The sequence below is a fragment of the Vicugna pacos genome, chromosome 1, assembly GCF_048564905.1.
Source record: "Vicugna pacos chromosome 1, VicPac4, whole genome shotgun sequence".
NCBI lineage: Eukaryota > Metazoa > Chordata > Mammalia > Artiodactyla > Camelidae > Vicugna > Vicugna pacos.
The window spans coordinates 12,029,232-12,046,749 of NC_132987.1; positions in this window are offsets into that span (position 1 = coordinate 12,029,232).

Sequence of the window (17,518 nt, forward strand, 5' to 3'; positions counted from 1 at the left end):
ACTATCTCCACTCAATGGGAGGAGATGGGTCTGGAACTCAGGTTAGAAGCCTGAGCTGCAGATAAAAGCTCGCAACATGCCAGCGCAGGTTTACTAGGTAAAGCCACGCAGCACGGGCCCAGGGAGAGCATGCAAGGCGGGAAGAGGCTGTAGGGCAGGACGACCCACCTGACAAATCGCAGGTGATGCAGAGGAGGGTGACCCGCTGAGGGACGGAGTTTGGTAGAGTGAGTGAGGCAGAAGCTGAGATGAGTCAGCCCAGAGTCGGGGCTGGGTGGGAAGGGAAGCGAAGCCACGAGCAGAGGGAGCGGCTTGGAAAAAAGGGAGCAGTCAAAGGATTTACTGGCCTTGTAGCCTTGAACCTGTCACTTAACATCCCTCCTGAAACTTGCCCATTTCATGTACAACTGGTCAAGGTGCTCGCCTCTGCTCTTTCGGTTATTTACCACCTATCGAGGTGCATAGTTCCCTTTACATCATGTCTTGCATGAAACCTAGGAGTTGCAAGATACACATTTCTGGCAGCAGAAACAAGCAGAGAGGCCCCTCCTCCCATAAACTTCACATTCTTCTTCCAGCTGCATGCCAGACCAACACTAACCACGGTGTACTGCTCCCTCAGGACAGGCAGGAATGTGAAAATAGAACAGGACTGAAATCTATTAAGATTCCTATCCATAGAAGTTTTACGAAGCTCACAAAGGACATGAGAAAAAAATGAGAATTAAGCGTAGCACAACCCTCAGTCTTTAAATTGCTTAGAGGTTGAATCAAAGTGCTTGAGTTAATTAGAATTTCCTTTTTGGGCGAGAGAACCTAGTTCAACAAAGCTATTCAGTTTGGCTATTGGAAGAGAAACTCAGTAATATATCAGGCTTTGGAGAAAAGTAATAAAACCCACTTATGATCTAAATCCTGAAAACCTCAAGACCCCAATTTACTTAGTCATGGATTCCAGTCTTAAAATGTTACGAACACTGCAAAAGAGGGAAAAAATAAAGCCATACTTGTGCTCTTGAAACCTAAATGTTTATCCTCATATTTGTCTGTGTTGTTTTAGCCTGGTGCTACAGCTCTGCAAAATAGGAACAAAAGCTTTTCTCTTTCTTTTCTTTTTTTAAAGTTTGAAACACTTAAAAATCCTTTTGAAAGAGAACAGTAATTATAGACTGTTGCTGAACATAGAAAATAAGCTGCATTAACTTCTCATGCTTTGAGGTACACAGTTTGTGCTCAGCTACTGTGTAGTTAAAAACAAAAATATCCACATCTGAGTGATGGAGACCTTCTGGAATGCCCAGCACCACTCATCCTTGTTGTAACAAGATGTCTCTCTGGTTCTGAGACCTCCCAGGGTGGTGAGCACTGGCAGAGGGAGTGATGTGGTCTGAATGTTTGTGCCCGCCCAACATTCACTTGTTGAAATCCTAATTGTCTGATGTGATGGTTTAGTAGGTGCGGCCTTTGGGAGGGGCTTAAATCATAGGGCTGGAGCCCTTGTGGATGGCATCAGTGCACTTATAAAAGGAGCTCCAGAGAGGAACCACCAGACGACTGCAGACCCGGAGAGGTGCCTCCCCTGCCGAGCTGCACTGACTTCTAGCCTCCAGGACCACGGGCGATAACTATCCGTTGTTTATAAGCTGCCCAGTTTACGGCATTTTGTTATAGCAGCAGATGGACTGAGACAGGAAGGGAGCCTTTCTTGGTCCAAACAGAGAGAAAGGTTAAAATCCTGGAGAGGAAGGCTTTGATTGTGTGTGGTGTTGGGAGGACGGGGCGGGGGAAGGTGCATTTATTCTCCGATGCCCACTGCTGGCACACTCCACAAATGTATCCATACATCAAAGGAACGCATTCTAGCTCCCATTTTGCTGTTAACTTGTTGTGTGACTTCAGGTAAGTGATTCTGCTTGACCCTCGGTTTTTTCATCTGGAAGGTGGGGCCGACCCCTGAGGTAACCCGCGTGAACACAGTTCATGAACTCTGAAGCTCTGAGCACCTAGAGAAATAAGAGTAAGAGCTGGCTCTGTTTTGCTAAAATACTAGCAGATATCAACCCTTCAGTGTCAAAAACACTGCCAATATTTTCAGTGTCTTTCTTTTAATCAACAACTTTCTTTAGCTTGTAAAAATATGTGTTCTTCCCCAAAGGCTAAAGCTAATTTCATTATAAAATTTTTAAAAGTTGGTCTGGAATGGTTTTGTGTTTTTGGAATTGAACCTTATTTTATGAAGAAAATCTTGTTCACTTTGGTTTTAAATAAAATGGAATTTCTAAGCTGCTCCACAAAAACTCATTTTTATGTGTAGTCTAGTAATCTACATTCCTGCTATTAATTCTAAGTTCTGACAACAACTACGGCCACACCTACTGCCGCTAGTCTCTTACTGTAATTGATTGAATACTTACTATGTCCCAAGAGCTATGCCCCGCATTTTGTGTATACTCCCTTTAAGCTTTGTAACAACGCAGTAGGGAAGATAGTATTGCTTTTCCACACATGTAAAAAGAGGCTTTGAAACGTTAAGGGACTTTCTCCAGCTAAGATATAATAGAACCAAATTTTAACCAGGTCTGGCTTATTTAAAAGTCATTGATGTTTCCACTATAACAACTAACTGACTTCAAAACACAGAATTCTGGAACAACACAAGCCATCAATAAACTAAAGTCTATATTTATGAATATCAGAAACGTTGATTCATTTAAAAAAGAAGATTCGTTTTAAAAAGAAGAAAAAAGTTTATAATATCTAATTTTTCCAAAAATCCCTGCAAAATTTGCCTCAAATTACCACACTTAAAGCTCTCCCTTTTTTGGTACAAATTTAATCAAGTCAACAATATATATACTCTTTTGACATTTTCTAATTCAAAGAATAGAACAGCCTTGATAATACTAAAAATGAATGTTTAAAAAGGCCTCTGAAGAAAACAATGTTCCTATGTACGAATAATCCTTAAAAGATTTAAAAAATAATGACCCCCCCATCAGGCATATAAAGGCTGTTTCTGCATTTTTCACCTTTTACATCATATATTCTTACTGATATCCACATCAGCAGGGAATAACTTGTTTTGTGGTAGCTGTTGAGTCTTTTCAGATTCTGCTACAGCTGTTACCTTCTGCTTAAGAATAAGTAACTTCTAGTATTAACTCACTGACTGCAGGCAAGATGGTCAAGAAACATGCAACAGAAGTTGGCTTGAAGCCCTCTGAACACACATTTACTCTCTGAAGTTCCAGTCCACACAATAGCAATTTATAGTAGCAACTTCATGCCAGCACAGTGAGAGAAATGTTAAATTTAGCTTATTGGCAGGAATAGCCTACCACAGCTTAAAAGAGTTCTACAGGTTTTAAATAACTTTGAAACATAAACTAATTTCCCACACTTCCTCCTGGGCAGCTTGGAACATGGGCAACTTGACACTCAGCCTACAATTAGAAAGTTTAGACTGTGCAATCAGAGGCGCTAAAAGACCTTCAAACTGTGAACAAAAGAAATGTGCAGATTGCAGTCAGTCATTCAGGAGCTAATTATTCAGAATCATCCAGTATCAGCCAGTCTATCTAGCTAATCTCCTTCCTTTCCTTCATTTTTAGTCACTGATCAGCAAGATGTGCATCTTTCAGGAGTACTTATAAGAATTAAGCTGAGAGAAAAAAAAGCAAACTCTCCCATCAGCTAATAGTTAGGGCTCTAAAACACAGTTCTGGTAAAAAAACTTCGGTAGCAGAGGAGAGATGATACACCAGAATCACCCCAGGAACTGTTTCAACCAGCTCATTGGTTTTGTTCAGCTTGTGAACTTTGACTATACGTATCATTTTGAGATGGGCTTTATGATTAATCTAAAGATCTTATTAAACCTTGCTTAAATTATCACAACTCTTACAACTTTTAAATGGGGGAAAGTGGAAGAGAAGAAAGTACTTCCACTCCAAATGCAAACATTTACTATTTCATGTGAAGCTTCTTTTCAGCATCGATTAAACGCGCTCAGTGAATTCAACTGATTTACAAACATTTATGCCGTAGCCAACACCCCTAACATCACAGTCTTGTTTAGTGGTGGTCTTGCTTCTGAGCAGCTCACCAACAGATGATTGGCAGGTTGGCTGGGTCTGAAAATAAAAGAATGGGAGGAAGGGTTGAGCGTACACAGGGACGTAGAAAATAATGAGGCTGATTTGCAAGTGAGGATTATGAAAATCAGTATCTTCACCTTAAAGATACACTTGTGAATGATCCCAAGTTTTATCAAAAAAAGAAAAAAGATCAAGTTTTAATGAGATGCAAGTTAGATTGTGACTCTAAATTATGTCACAGGATAGAAATGTACTTAGAGCTTTAATCTCCTTAGTTCATTTTACTGTCAACAATCATTTTACCATGCCACAGTGCATTTAATTGTTCTAAATGAAGACAACCTAAAAGAAGATAGTGTCTTGGTTATGAGTTCGAGTTCAAGCTTAGTGAATCACATATTTAAGCTAAAACAAAACTGAAACTTCACATTTTGGAAACCTAGGGTGTTTACATAGTGTAGTGGTTATCACATTCGCCTGACGCATTTTGGAAACCAGTCATTGAGTTAGTTCAAGAGGCAGTCAGTTTGTGGGGAATCAAGGGCAAGTTTGAACTGGGGATTGATCTGATGAAACGAACATTTTAGAAAGATCACATATCATGTTAGCAGTGATATGTGGATTATCTTGCAAAAGGGAGAAACCGGAAGCACAGAAAGCAATTAGGGAGGGATGAGGGCTCGGGTCGTATTGTGGGGTTAGAAAGGAACGGGCTGGAGAGAGAAATGTTTCAAAGGCATGATCAGCAAGAAGGACTCGATAAAGTTTCATGATAAAGTGGCATTATTGATAGAAACAGGAAAGCTGGGAAAAGGAATCACTTGGAGATGAGTTGGATTTGAGGCTGAAACAGAACACCTTCAGTTTAAGATGAGGTTAGCTCACCCGAATGACTCCTGGATCGCTCTGATTAACTGTAAGAATTCAGTATGTGTAATCACTTCCTAATGGTGCCTACCATAATGTATGCAGTGGTTAGTACTGAAAGAAGCAGTTTGTTATATTTTTACACATTTCCCTTCTGTTAATTAATACTGGGCAGGGTCTAACATCTATTCCAGAGAGCTGAGATTTAACTGTATCTTTGAAAGCTTGCTTTCTTCCCCAATGAACACTGTCTCTATCTTATCAACATGCAGTCAACAGGTTACAACACTCCGTAGCTTGTCAGGAGATTGAGGGCCACACTTGTCTTGCCTCATGCTGAGTTAGTCACAGCCTGCCCTCATCTTTAAAATAAGTCACAGAGCCAGCGTATTCAGCTCAGTGTGGATCGCCGAATTCAGAGAATTCACATCTAAGCTTTCTTGTAAACAGGCCGCAGCTCCAGGACCAACAGGCCTACCCGTGGCCATCAGGCTCTGTCTTAATGTCACATTCTCTCAAAATCACTGTCCTCCTGCAACGCCAAACACCTCTGCCACAGATCACAGAAGTCCTTTCCAGTCCTTACGATGTTCGGTTCATCTTTATGTTACATGAGAATAAGCAATAAAATGGCATTTTTTGAAGTACGTGATAAAGAGGAAGCAAGGAGATTGGGAAATGGAACATTTGATGTTCGATATGTTTAGACTAGTTCATAAATGTGAGATTCAAATTTTAAAAACATCTCTCTCTGTAACCAGTTACATACATACCACAAAATCTAGCTGATTTAATATATGTTGGAGTAAATCAAAAATGTCTTTTTAAAAGTCTTGCCTAAATATTTTCTCCCCCAAAAGTACAAGTCGTATGCTCAGGAGACAAGTAGCTTCTTGAAGGCTGTGCCGGCACCCACAGTTCCCACTACAGTACTCAGTCCATAGGAGGGCGTCCAGTCATGACAAGGGGAGGGGACGAGTTAAGTGTCTCGGTAACAGTCACAACAAATTGGTGACATCTCTAAGATGCAATGAAAAGTATGGGAAATAGACTGAATCTGAATCGCCTCAGGACATGTAATAGGCATTTTGATTTTGGGGGGAAATATTTACTAAGAGCTGCTTTTTCTTGTGATGTACCTCTTTCTCTTAAAAAACTTGACAAGCATCAAAACCAAACAACAAACTGATCAAACCATAAAAAAATCCAACAAGAGACTCGTTTGCTTCAAATTATGATGCATCTGTAGAGCTGATTAATATGCAATCATAAAAAATAATGAAAAGCACATTATGATTCACAAACATTTAAATTAAAAAACATTATGTATAGTGAAATTCTGTTTTTGAAAATATGGATACATCAGTTTTAAAATATGTATCCTTATTTATATGAAGACAAACACCAAAATCTAAAAAGTAATTATTGCTGAGCAATGGGATCACAAGTGATTTTAATTTTTGCTTCTCTGTATTTTAATTTTTTCCATAGTAAACATATGAGAAAAAGTAATAAGAAAAAAATCCCCAATTTTAATTGCTTTCCAGTTAATAAAATATCAATAAGAAAAAAATCCCAAATTTTAATTGCTTTCCAGTTAATAAAATATTCCTGCATGCTATTAAATTTCTTCAACATCTCTGATTTTCTTAATACATTTTTGAAAATAACTGCAAATTTACAAAAGATGATAAACATGAAGCCACATTACGAATGAGGAGAAAGTTATCTTAACAAGCGTGGCCATGGTCAAAATTCTGGAAGATACAATTTGTCCAGGCCTGATTTCTAGGGAGATGGAAGATGAATGACAATGACTACTAGCATGCATTGAGTCCTATTATAGCCAAATGCCATCCTAATGCTTTATATAAAATAGCTCTAATTCTTACCACATTCTAGAAAAGTTGGAATAATTATCTCCATGGATAGGAACTTACTTAAAGCTATACAACTATTCAATAAAGTGGCTATACTAGAGCTGACAGGATATCAGTGAGACCAAAGCAGAGCAAATTTGGTCCAAGTAAAGATGGAGAGATGCTAATAGGCACGGTTTCGCTGCAGTGTTTCTCCTAATCAATGTTTGGTCCAATACCACTAAGCCAGATGGCTGGTCCTTCAACAGGTGGGGCCACAGTTGACATCACTAACACAACAGACGGAAGAGGGAAGTATTTTGTGTGGAGGAAAGGTACGTTAGGCTTATCTTGAAGACACACAGATATGTGGGCAACCAGAGTGAAAGAAAGGGGGACGCTTGCAGCTAGCTCAAGGAATTGTGCAAACTCCACAGCCTGTCTAAGGCATTCAGAGCTTACAGTGAGAGATGGCAATGGATGGTGGTGTGTCCTGTTTGTAAGCATCATCTGTCAGGTGGAGGGGAGTGTAGGCAATAAAGCCACACCAAATTGCCAGCCATTCTGCTCAGAGGCTGCTCAGAGGCAGCTGCTTCATCAGCTCAGCAAGTCACTCCTGGTTCGTCAGCCTACTTCTGTGTCTTGGTAAAATAATAATGAAATGTTCTTCTCTTTGGAATTTGTGACAAGTATCTATTTGTCTGTATATCACGATCTAAATGTGTGTATGTATCTTGCTTTAAATCCATCTCCCTCTTTACAATCCGAATGCCATGAGGCCAGGGAGTTTTCTCTGAGTTATTTGTTGCTGTATTCCCCATACCTAAAATGATTCTTAATACAGATTAGGCTGTCAATAATATTTACTGAAGGCCTGAGTCAACGACGTCATGATCATCAAGTTGGCGCATACACAGCTGTTAACAAGAAGGCTGCCACAGAGGAGATGGCTGTGTTTGAGAACAGCAGTGGTTTAACTGCACAGAAACGACCCCAGGGGCTGGAGGTAGGGAAATCAGACATTTCCAAGATGTCAGCCAGAAGTCCAGCTGTGGAAGTCACCTGATTCTAGGTTGATCAGGGAAACTACGAGATACGTTCAGTTCTATAAAAGAAATAGTGAAATTAAAAGGAAGACTCAAAATGGAGTTTGAGTAAAGGACCTCTTTGGTAAAAGACTGAAAGATGGATAATAAGAATTGACCATGACAAAAAAAGTTTTAAAAAAGATGTGGAATGTGCCACTAGCTGTCAAACTGTCCCAGTGATTATTTTAACTATAGATTTTAATTTAAATAATATTAGTATCAATTTTAATAGATGCACACTTGCTGAAGTGATTACGGCAGCAGAAAGCCCATTTAGATCACGCCAATAGGTCCAGTTAGAAAAGGAACCAGAACGTGGGTTGAGTGCGAGCGACTGCCAGTGCCCAAGGGAGAAAGAGAAGATATCCATGTACTGAGACTGCTGCCTATAGAGAAAAGTAAAGAAGAGCTGAAGCAGATCTTCAATGAACCCACACCACAGTGGGTGCAAAATTTTAAAACTGTGTCCTGGGGCAAAACTGCTCAATATTTCCCCCAAGAGCAGCAGTTTCCTGGTGAGGTGGGGAAGCCACTTGGATTTGCTTTGACTCTGTAGTCTGCTTATCCTTTGCTGCCTCTCACTGTATCCCTTACAAATGCTGTGGTAGTTACCGCACAGGGTTCCTGGAATTAAGGGGCTCGTCATCTGGTGTCTTCAGCAGAGTAGAGGTTAAAGTCAAATTGCAGTGTGTTCAGGGTGAAATAGGATGAAAAGAGCTAGGCTCAGTTAATTGAGAACACCATTTTTTTTTTCTTTCCCTCTCCTTTCTCCCTTTCTCCCTTTGGAGGTCACCTTGGTCTGCTCAGAGATTTGAGAGAAGAGAATCAGGAAAAAAAAATCCTCTTCTAAAACATCAAAACAAATATATGTATGTATATGCATGTATGTATATACATATGCATATGTATGGACATTGTGCTGTATACCAGAGATTGACACAGTGTAATTGACTGTACTCTAATAAAAAAGAGATAAAACTCCTTTTCTGTTAATTTTTTGTAAAGCAGCTAGCACATAGTGATGCAAGGGAAACAACACAAAATAACCCCACATTGGTAAGATCTTGTGAAAAACGAGAAAGAGACAGGTTAGCAACAGCCGAGTCTTCCAAAATTCGAGGCACTGGGCAAGGAATTGCTAACTTGTGGGGTGGCCTTGGGCCAATATCTTAACTTCTCTGACCTTCAATTTCCTCATCATAAAAATGAGAGCATTAGGTTAGAAAAGTAGATCTCGAATGCTTGTCCATTTAAGAATCAGGAATTTGTTAATAAACCTAGTTCTCTAGTCTCAACTCCAGGATTTTGACTTAAAATCCCTGCACCAGGCCCAGGGACCTGCACATTTTAAGTGAACCCCATTGATGGTGTGATGCAGCCCTGACTCTGGGGATCCCTGACTGAAAGATCCCATGCTCGTGTGAGTCATCTCCATCACAAAAGGAAAGCAGCAGAACTGCTAAATGCACAGCGTGTAATTTCTTTTCTCCCTGTTTCTATTTATATAGTCCCCCTGAAATACATTCACAAAGTTTAAAGTAGGAATCATTTCATAAATCGTATAATTTAATCTGTATGCAATTTCTTCTGCTGTGAGTGAAATCAAAATTACACTTCTTCCCCCCCAGAAAATGAGGCTTAAACACAGCATTGCATTCTAACTAAGAAAAATAATTAACTTGTATTCACAAAGTAAAATGAAAAGTTGTCCCAAAATATCATGATTTATGAAATACGAGGTGGAGAGTAGTGTCTGAGAAATCAAATCTAGACTATTCCCATTCTCCTACTGAAAACCTGTTTGAAAAGGAGTGATTATTTAACATGCATGCGTATTTGTTAACAAGGCATGCCTGCAGCTCCTGGGGCATCCGGGACTGGATGCCAGCGCTCTACTGAGCAGAGGCAGGAGAGCAGGAGGGGCAGCCCCTGTCCCCAGCTGGCGAGTCAGGCAGCACAGGAACCTGTGAGACCTCACATTCCCATACATCTGGAGAAGACAAAACGGTACTCAGGTTTGCACTGTGTCTTTTGGGCAGCTCCTCTGCTACCTGGTATTTTCAGGATTATAGTATTTTATTAATAAAGATATCTTATTTTTCCTTAGTGGCAAAGATGCGTGACTTGATTGCATGACCATTCGGTATGAACACTCCTTATCCTGTGAGATGATTTGAATCCAAGTGAAATAACGGCATTCATTTTTTTCGGCCTTGAACTTTTTGAAATTCAACTACTTCATGATTCATTTTACAAAGTTTTCCTGCCATCATTCTCCCTGAGCATTTAATCTGTTTCAAATTTAAGTTTACAAGGAGTACAAGAGCTTTGATGGCTCCATATTTATTAAGTGGAGATCAAAGTCCTTCTTTGCTTTATTTTTAGTCTTTTACATCTGCAAGGGATAACATAACATTTCAGATGACAGTTTTTCTTTCCACCAAAGAATTTAGCATGAGAATGCCTTCATTTTCAAGCATCTATTTTTTCTCTAAGCCTAAATGTCCTCCAAATTATAAGCATGCGGCCATCACACATGGAATTTCATTCAGTGTTACATTTCAGGAACACCAAGAATTTAACATGCCATTCTTTATTGCCACCAGATATAGTTTTGTCCCTGTTCTTCCCACAAAGCTCTTTTCCTAGTAAGACTGGCTTCAGGGCTTATAAAAAGGTTTAGTCAAAGGTTTAGTCTTCCTAAATAGATCTTGTAGAGAAGACAGCTTTTGGTTATGCTGAGTTTGTGTAGCTTCTGTCTGACAAAGGATTATCAACATACTTAAAAGATGGATCACATATGGAGAAAAATATGTAACAGGCAAAAGATTATTGTCTCGATACGTAAAGACCTAAAACTCAGTAAGAAAATGAAAAGGAACCCAACAGAAAAGGGGGCAAAATATCCAAACCGGCAAGCGCAGAGCAGAGAAGCCAAATGGTCGATAAATGTAAAAGGGTATTCCAACTCACCAGTCATCAGAAAAATGCAAAGTAAAGCAACAAAATACTATTTCACATAGATCTTAATGGCAAAATGTATAACGTTTAACAATACTGCGTGTAGGCCGGGAGGTACAGAAGCGGGAAATGGGATAAACTGCCAACAGCCCTGTAATTTGGCACTAAACATCTTGGAGAAAAATTGACAGTAGGTTTGGAAATGGCCATAGCCTGTGAGTCAGGAACTCACATCCAGGAATACATCCTAGAGAAACCGCACTTCTCCACAAGGAGATACAGACAGCGCTGGTTATAACTGCAATAGTGACTGCTCGTAACGGATGCTGAGAACAAGCCACCTGTGTGTCATGCTGGTAGCTGCGACACTGGGAAACGATGGAATGTGCGCCGTGGGTAAGGTCTCTGGGTATCAACATGGATATAGAAAAATGACTGAAAACAAGTTATTGAACATTGTGTACTGTTTATAATACTATTTAGTAGATTTTAGGGGAGGGTATAGCTCAAGAGGTAGAGCATGTGCTTAGCATGCATGAGGTCCTGAACTCAATCCCCAGTACCTCCTCTAAAAAAATAATAATTAATAAACCTAATTACCTCCCCCCAGGAAAAAAACAAAAATAAATAATATAATACTATTTAGTAGATTTTAAACAATACAGTCAGTATATTATTAAATATACGTATATAGTAAAAGTGAAAAAAATTAAATAAATTGCTGATTATTGCTGTCTGTGGGGAAGGGAGGGCGGAGTGGATTGAAAGAGGACCCGCAGGGCCTTCGACCTCATGGGTGCTGCTTTGATTTTCATTAGAAGATGAAACAAATCAAACAAAATGTTAATATATTTCACTGTCGAGAGGAGAGTACACTGGTTTCTGTTCTATCATTCTTTTTCCTTCTCTGTATTTTTGAAAAATGTTAAAAAATGTTAACAAGTAGCAGGGGGATATCTGGGAAAAAACTACGGACACTAAAGACAATCCTTTAAACGGTGAGAGTGCCACTTTGCAGGGCCAGTTTCACAAGATGCGATGATATTTCCAAAGCATCCTGAAAATTATTCATTCCAAGAATCCAAAAGCAACTACAAGGACTGTGCCTTGCCCCACAGAAAACTGAAGGACGTTGGGGAAAGATGCAAATCATAGAAATAAAGATATAAAATTTAAGTCTCCTATATTTTGCATCTGATCACAGAAATGATTTCTACACTCTTAAGTAACATACTAAGTTCCCCCAAATTCAAAGACTGGCAACCTCTCCCAAAGCCATTCAACTATCAATTTATCTTGCTTTAAGCAACTTGTAACATAAAGCAGTTACTTTAAACCTGACTAAAATATGCGCAAATAAAATAGTACATTCCTTTAGGGCAGTCGCAAACTCCAGGCAGGTAATGTCTATGAATAAAGTGACTGTAGGAAAAAAATGAATGAATGGATGGATTAAAAACATGCAATTTATTTAGTCTGTCTTTGATTTTATAATATTGGTAGCCATGAGAACAGAGGGCTATTTCTTTAAGAAAAAAATCAGTGCCAAGTGTTACAGAAAATGGTGACGGACGCCAGGCCAGCACTGGAGCTGGGGCAGGGGTATAGGTTTTATGGTCCCTAATTCCCTTATAATGAGGGCAATACAGGTCCTGCCTTAACGAAAGGGCAGTCAGGCTCTGCCAACTGCTGTCATCACGCACACAGTGTTGTCACATCATCTGACTTTTCAATGTAAGTTGAAATCCAGATTTTATGGTAAATCTACTAACATAATTTTAAATTGTTGGTTGAAGAAGACTGGAAACAGCTCAACAGTTGAATAGTCATGCACTCAAAGGAATATTATGTGTTTGTAGAAAGGATAAGGAAGCTTTTAAAATGCAAAGAGTGCCACGATACATAAAGTAAAAAAAGGTGAGGTGCAAAACAGGAGTATAGTACAGTGTCTACAGTGATGGAAAGGGGAAAAAAGTTATTTTGCTTATATTTTCAAAAAGAAAAATAGAATAAACCAGAATAAATATAGTCAGCCATGAGGGTGAGGTTGGTGGGAGAACAGAACACCAACTGAAGCAAGACTTCTGTGCTTCCTGCTTACTATATAGTTTTGACTTAGGAAGAAATTAAATGAGGTCATAAGGGGAAAAGGGGAAAAGAAAATCCCTGAATCAAGTGAATCTAGATGAACGCTGAGCAGGGCAGGATGGGGTGACAGCCCGCCGTGAAGCCCGCTGGGGGCCTGGCACGCGCACCACGAATGCGGCCCTGCAGTGCAGTCAGCCTCCCGACCAACGAAGAGTCCTGACGGAGAAACAGCCAGCCTGGTGAGAAAACCCAGGCCAGCTACCTGATATTAACAGCTTAGTCGTAAATATAGTCCATCCCACATTTAAGGAAAATCCATACTGTGGAAGAGAAAACCAGAGGAACAATATGATATGATCCAGAAGAAAATGGAGGTAATTCTTTAACAGACCAGACCACTGGCAAAGTTCTGATTAGTAATCCTGTAGAGATAGAATGCCACAATCTTTACACAAGCATAAACTACTATGAAAGAAAGCAACCATGAAGAGTTGGGTATTAGAAATGATTATCAAAACAAAGGGCCCACTCAACGGGCAAACACGGTCAGCCCTCTGTATCTCTGGGTTCCACATCTGTGGCGTCAAATAACTGTGAGCCAAAAATATTCAGAAAAACCCTCCTACACTGTTGGTGGCAACGTGAACTGGTGCAGCCACTGTGGAGAACAGTACGGAGGTTTCTCAAAAAACTAAAAATAGATCTACCACATGACCCAGAAATTCCACTCCTGGGTATACATCTGAAAAAAAACAAAAACACTAATTTGAAAATATACATGCCCCTCAACATTCACAGCAGCATTATTTACAATTGCCAAAGTATGGAAGCCACCTTAGTGTCCAAAAGCAGATGAATGGATAAAGAAGATGCGGTGTATGTATATATGATGGAATACTACTCAGCCATAAAAAGAATGAAATTTTGCAGCAACATGGAAGGACTTGGAGGGCATTATGCTAGGTGAAATAAGTCAGACAGAGAAAGGCAAGTACTACATGATATCACTTATATGTGGACTCTGAAAAATACAACAAACTAGTGAATAAAACAGAAAAGCAGCAGACTCACAGATTTTGAGAACTAGTGGTAACCAGTGGGGAGAGAAGGGGGTGGGGATATAGGGATAGGGGACTTAAAAAAGGGTTATTACGAGATTATATAAAATCATGTGTGTGAAACTTTTGAAAATTGTAAAGCATTATAGACTTTAAAGAATCATTCCATTAAAACAATGAAAAAAAATGATTTCTTTGAAAAAAACTATTCAAAAAAAATTCCAAAAGTTCCAAAAAGCAAAACTTGAATTTTCCTCACACCAGCAACTATTTGCATAGCATTTTTACATTGTATTAGGCAGCAGAAGCCTAATAAATCTGGAGATGACTTAAAGTGTACAGGAGGATGTGCATAGGCTATGCCACTTTACTGAAGGGACTTGAGCATCCTTGGAGTTTGGTGTCTGTGGAGGGTCCTGGAACCAATCCCCTGTGGATACTGAGCGATGACTGTATATATAGAACATTTAAAGAAACAAAACTGGCTAATGAACATGATAAATTTTAATCTCACAGTAATCAAGGAAATGGAAGTCAAAACTAGGTATTTTTCACCCATCAGATCAGCAAAAATAGCAAGGCTGTTTTAATTATCTTAGTTCAGGCTGCAGTAACAAATTACATAGACTGGGGGCTTAAATAACAAACACTTACTTCTCACAGTTGTGGAAGCTTCTCATGTTCTCACAGCTGGAGAGCAGAGAAAACAAACTCTTCTGGTCTCTTCTCCTAAGGGCACTAATCCCATTCATGAAGGCTCCACCCTCACGACCTAACTATCCCCCAAAGGTCCCATCTCCTAATATCATCACTTTGGGGGTTAGAATTTCAACATACGAATTTTGGGGGTGGTACATGGACACTCAGTCCGTAACAGTAATCCAATGCTGCATAAACAAATCACTCTGAAAGTGTCTTTAAATTCTCATTCACCAGGTCTCCTGGTTTCTGTGCATTAGGAATTCAGTCATGGTTTGGCTGGGCAGTTCCAACTTGGGTGACTCATTCTCATGAAGCTACAGTCATTGAAGGCTGGACTCGGGGCTGGAGGATCCACTTCTGCTGCTGCCAAGTTGCTGCTGGAGGTTGGAGGGAGGCCCCAGTTCCTCCCCAGACATGTCTTAGAGGCCTCCTGGCATAGCAACTGACCTCCTCCAGAGCAAGCAGTCCAAGAAAGCAAGGTTTTTCACAACCAAGCCCCACATACACCACACGGTCACTTCCACCATATTCTACTGGACACAGGCCAGCTCTAATTTAGTGTGGAAGGGACAACACAAAGACATGGAAGCCAGGAGGTGAGGATCATGGGAGGCTGGCTACCACAACAGCAATATTCAGTTCTGGCAAGAATGGGAGGAAATGGGAGCACTGACAGACTATTGCTGGGTGTGTAAATTGGTGTACCTCATTTAGAGGGTGATTTGAGAGTAGACAGTAAGATTTAAAATGCAATATATCTTTGCATATATTCTATGTGAAAGACAAGTATATAAGGATGTTCACTGCGGTAGTAACAAAAAAAGAGGGGGAAACCTATGTAAGGGAATGCATAAATTCAGGAATACAATGGTTAAAAAGAATGTGGCAGATCTATGACTGACCAGGGAAACAGCTCTAAGACACACTGTTAAGTAAATAAGAAAATACATTTCCATTTACACGAAAAGAAAAAATCAAATACATTTATACTGATTTTGAGTGTGTGTTATGTCTGAATATGAAAATTCAGAGGAACGCTCTAGGAAGACACATGCAAAAATTTTGACCGTTACCTCCAAAAAAATGGTGGAGTGTGGGGAGCAGAGGCAGCATTTCTATTTTATAATATTGTCTTGTTTGAATTTTTAACAAACGGCTTTCATTATGCAAACATTTAAAATTGGTAAAGAACAGACTTTGAGTGACAACCCCAAATGCCCTCTTACATGGGTTTTCGTGGTTAGACTTTTATTTTAGTAGATTAGGATAGACAGGTTATTTATTTTAGCTCTTCAGAGGCCCTTTCTGGCTGACTATGGATGCTGCTACAATTTTGTTGGTCTCAGATGATGTCTTTAGAAAATTAAGTGACTAGAGCAAGGTCTCAACCTGTGTTTTCACTTGTGGTGTCGTGAACAGGAAATGGCTGTCAGACACTCAGGTATTCGGCTGCTGGTTCTCACTCAGCCTCTCCGTTTCATGGGCACCAGACAGACCGCCTACGATACAGACCACTATAAGCCAATGAGACACCAAAGTCACTGGCACTTAACAGACACTGAAAAGGTGGCCATTGTCAGTTTAGGTCCATTCTAAATCTATCAGAAGTAAAGCACTGTTTTGGTCAGTATAAAGAATGTAACCGAATACATACTAAGGGGAATCAAGCCAATCATGACTTGTGTTGGCTTACTCTTTCTTCCTGTATTTTAGGAAGGAATACTGCCTTGATCAGAGCTTGTCACAAAGTGTATGTGCTTGAACTATGAAATCAAAACACAATTTACTGTTGTAGAAATTTTTTAGAAATTTACACAAACACCAAAGCATATATATCTAGAGTAATCTATTACCACATTATAATTTATTCTCCAGAAAAGCTTCACTATAGTTAGAAAAATCATTGGACCTAATAACAATTTTAGTATCTCCCCAACTTGAACTTTGCCATCAAATAATCTATATTCATGAAACGTTCATGAAACACCTACTAGAACAGCAGCCCACACACAGGTCTGCAACTCCAAAGCATCCTAACCCTTTGTGAACTGTTGAACCCGGCAGCTCAGCAGACAAAAAGACCGAGTGTACAAGTGCGTCTTGCCGATGTTACTAATCCACTGCACTGCTTAGACAGGCCATTTAACTTCTCTGCGTTTGCATTTCCTCAGTGAAAAGTGAGGCGTCTGGATTAAATTACATCTAACAACGCTTCCTACCCTGAAAGTCCATGACAACATGTTCTCCAGCCCTCCCTTAACCTGAGGCACTCCTTTTCCTTGTAAATCGATCAAAACATCAGCTGTAACTTCTTGTTCATCTTGAGAATGTGATTTCCAGCAAAGGGCTTACTTTAAAAAAAACACTGCAGCAAAAAGCAGACTGTCTATAAAATCCCTCGTGAGGCTGAAGTGTAAACCCTTTTTAGGCAGCGAGCAAGGGCAGAAGAAGGTGAACCAATCAGAGCGTGGTTCCAGGACCTGCTGCCGTCACTCCCTCGGTGCTTCGCATCCCTCCTTCAGTCACAACAGGCTGAGTGCTTCTCAAGTAAGACCCCAGGTGACTGCTATAAAAAGTACAGCTAATATCAGGGCCAGTTTATTGAGGGGATCTGTACCATCAGCCCCTCTTCACCCTAGTTACTCTTGCCTTACCAGTTTACTGTCACTAAGCTTTACACATTATTGAGAAGCGCTCTGTCCCGTACCTCGTGTACTATTTCCAAACTTGTCTGCATAATAAAGTATTAACACGTGTCAGGTACCCTGGGGTTAAAATTCATGGAACGCATTTAAGAT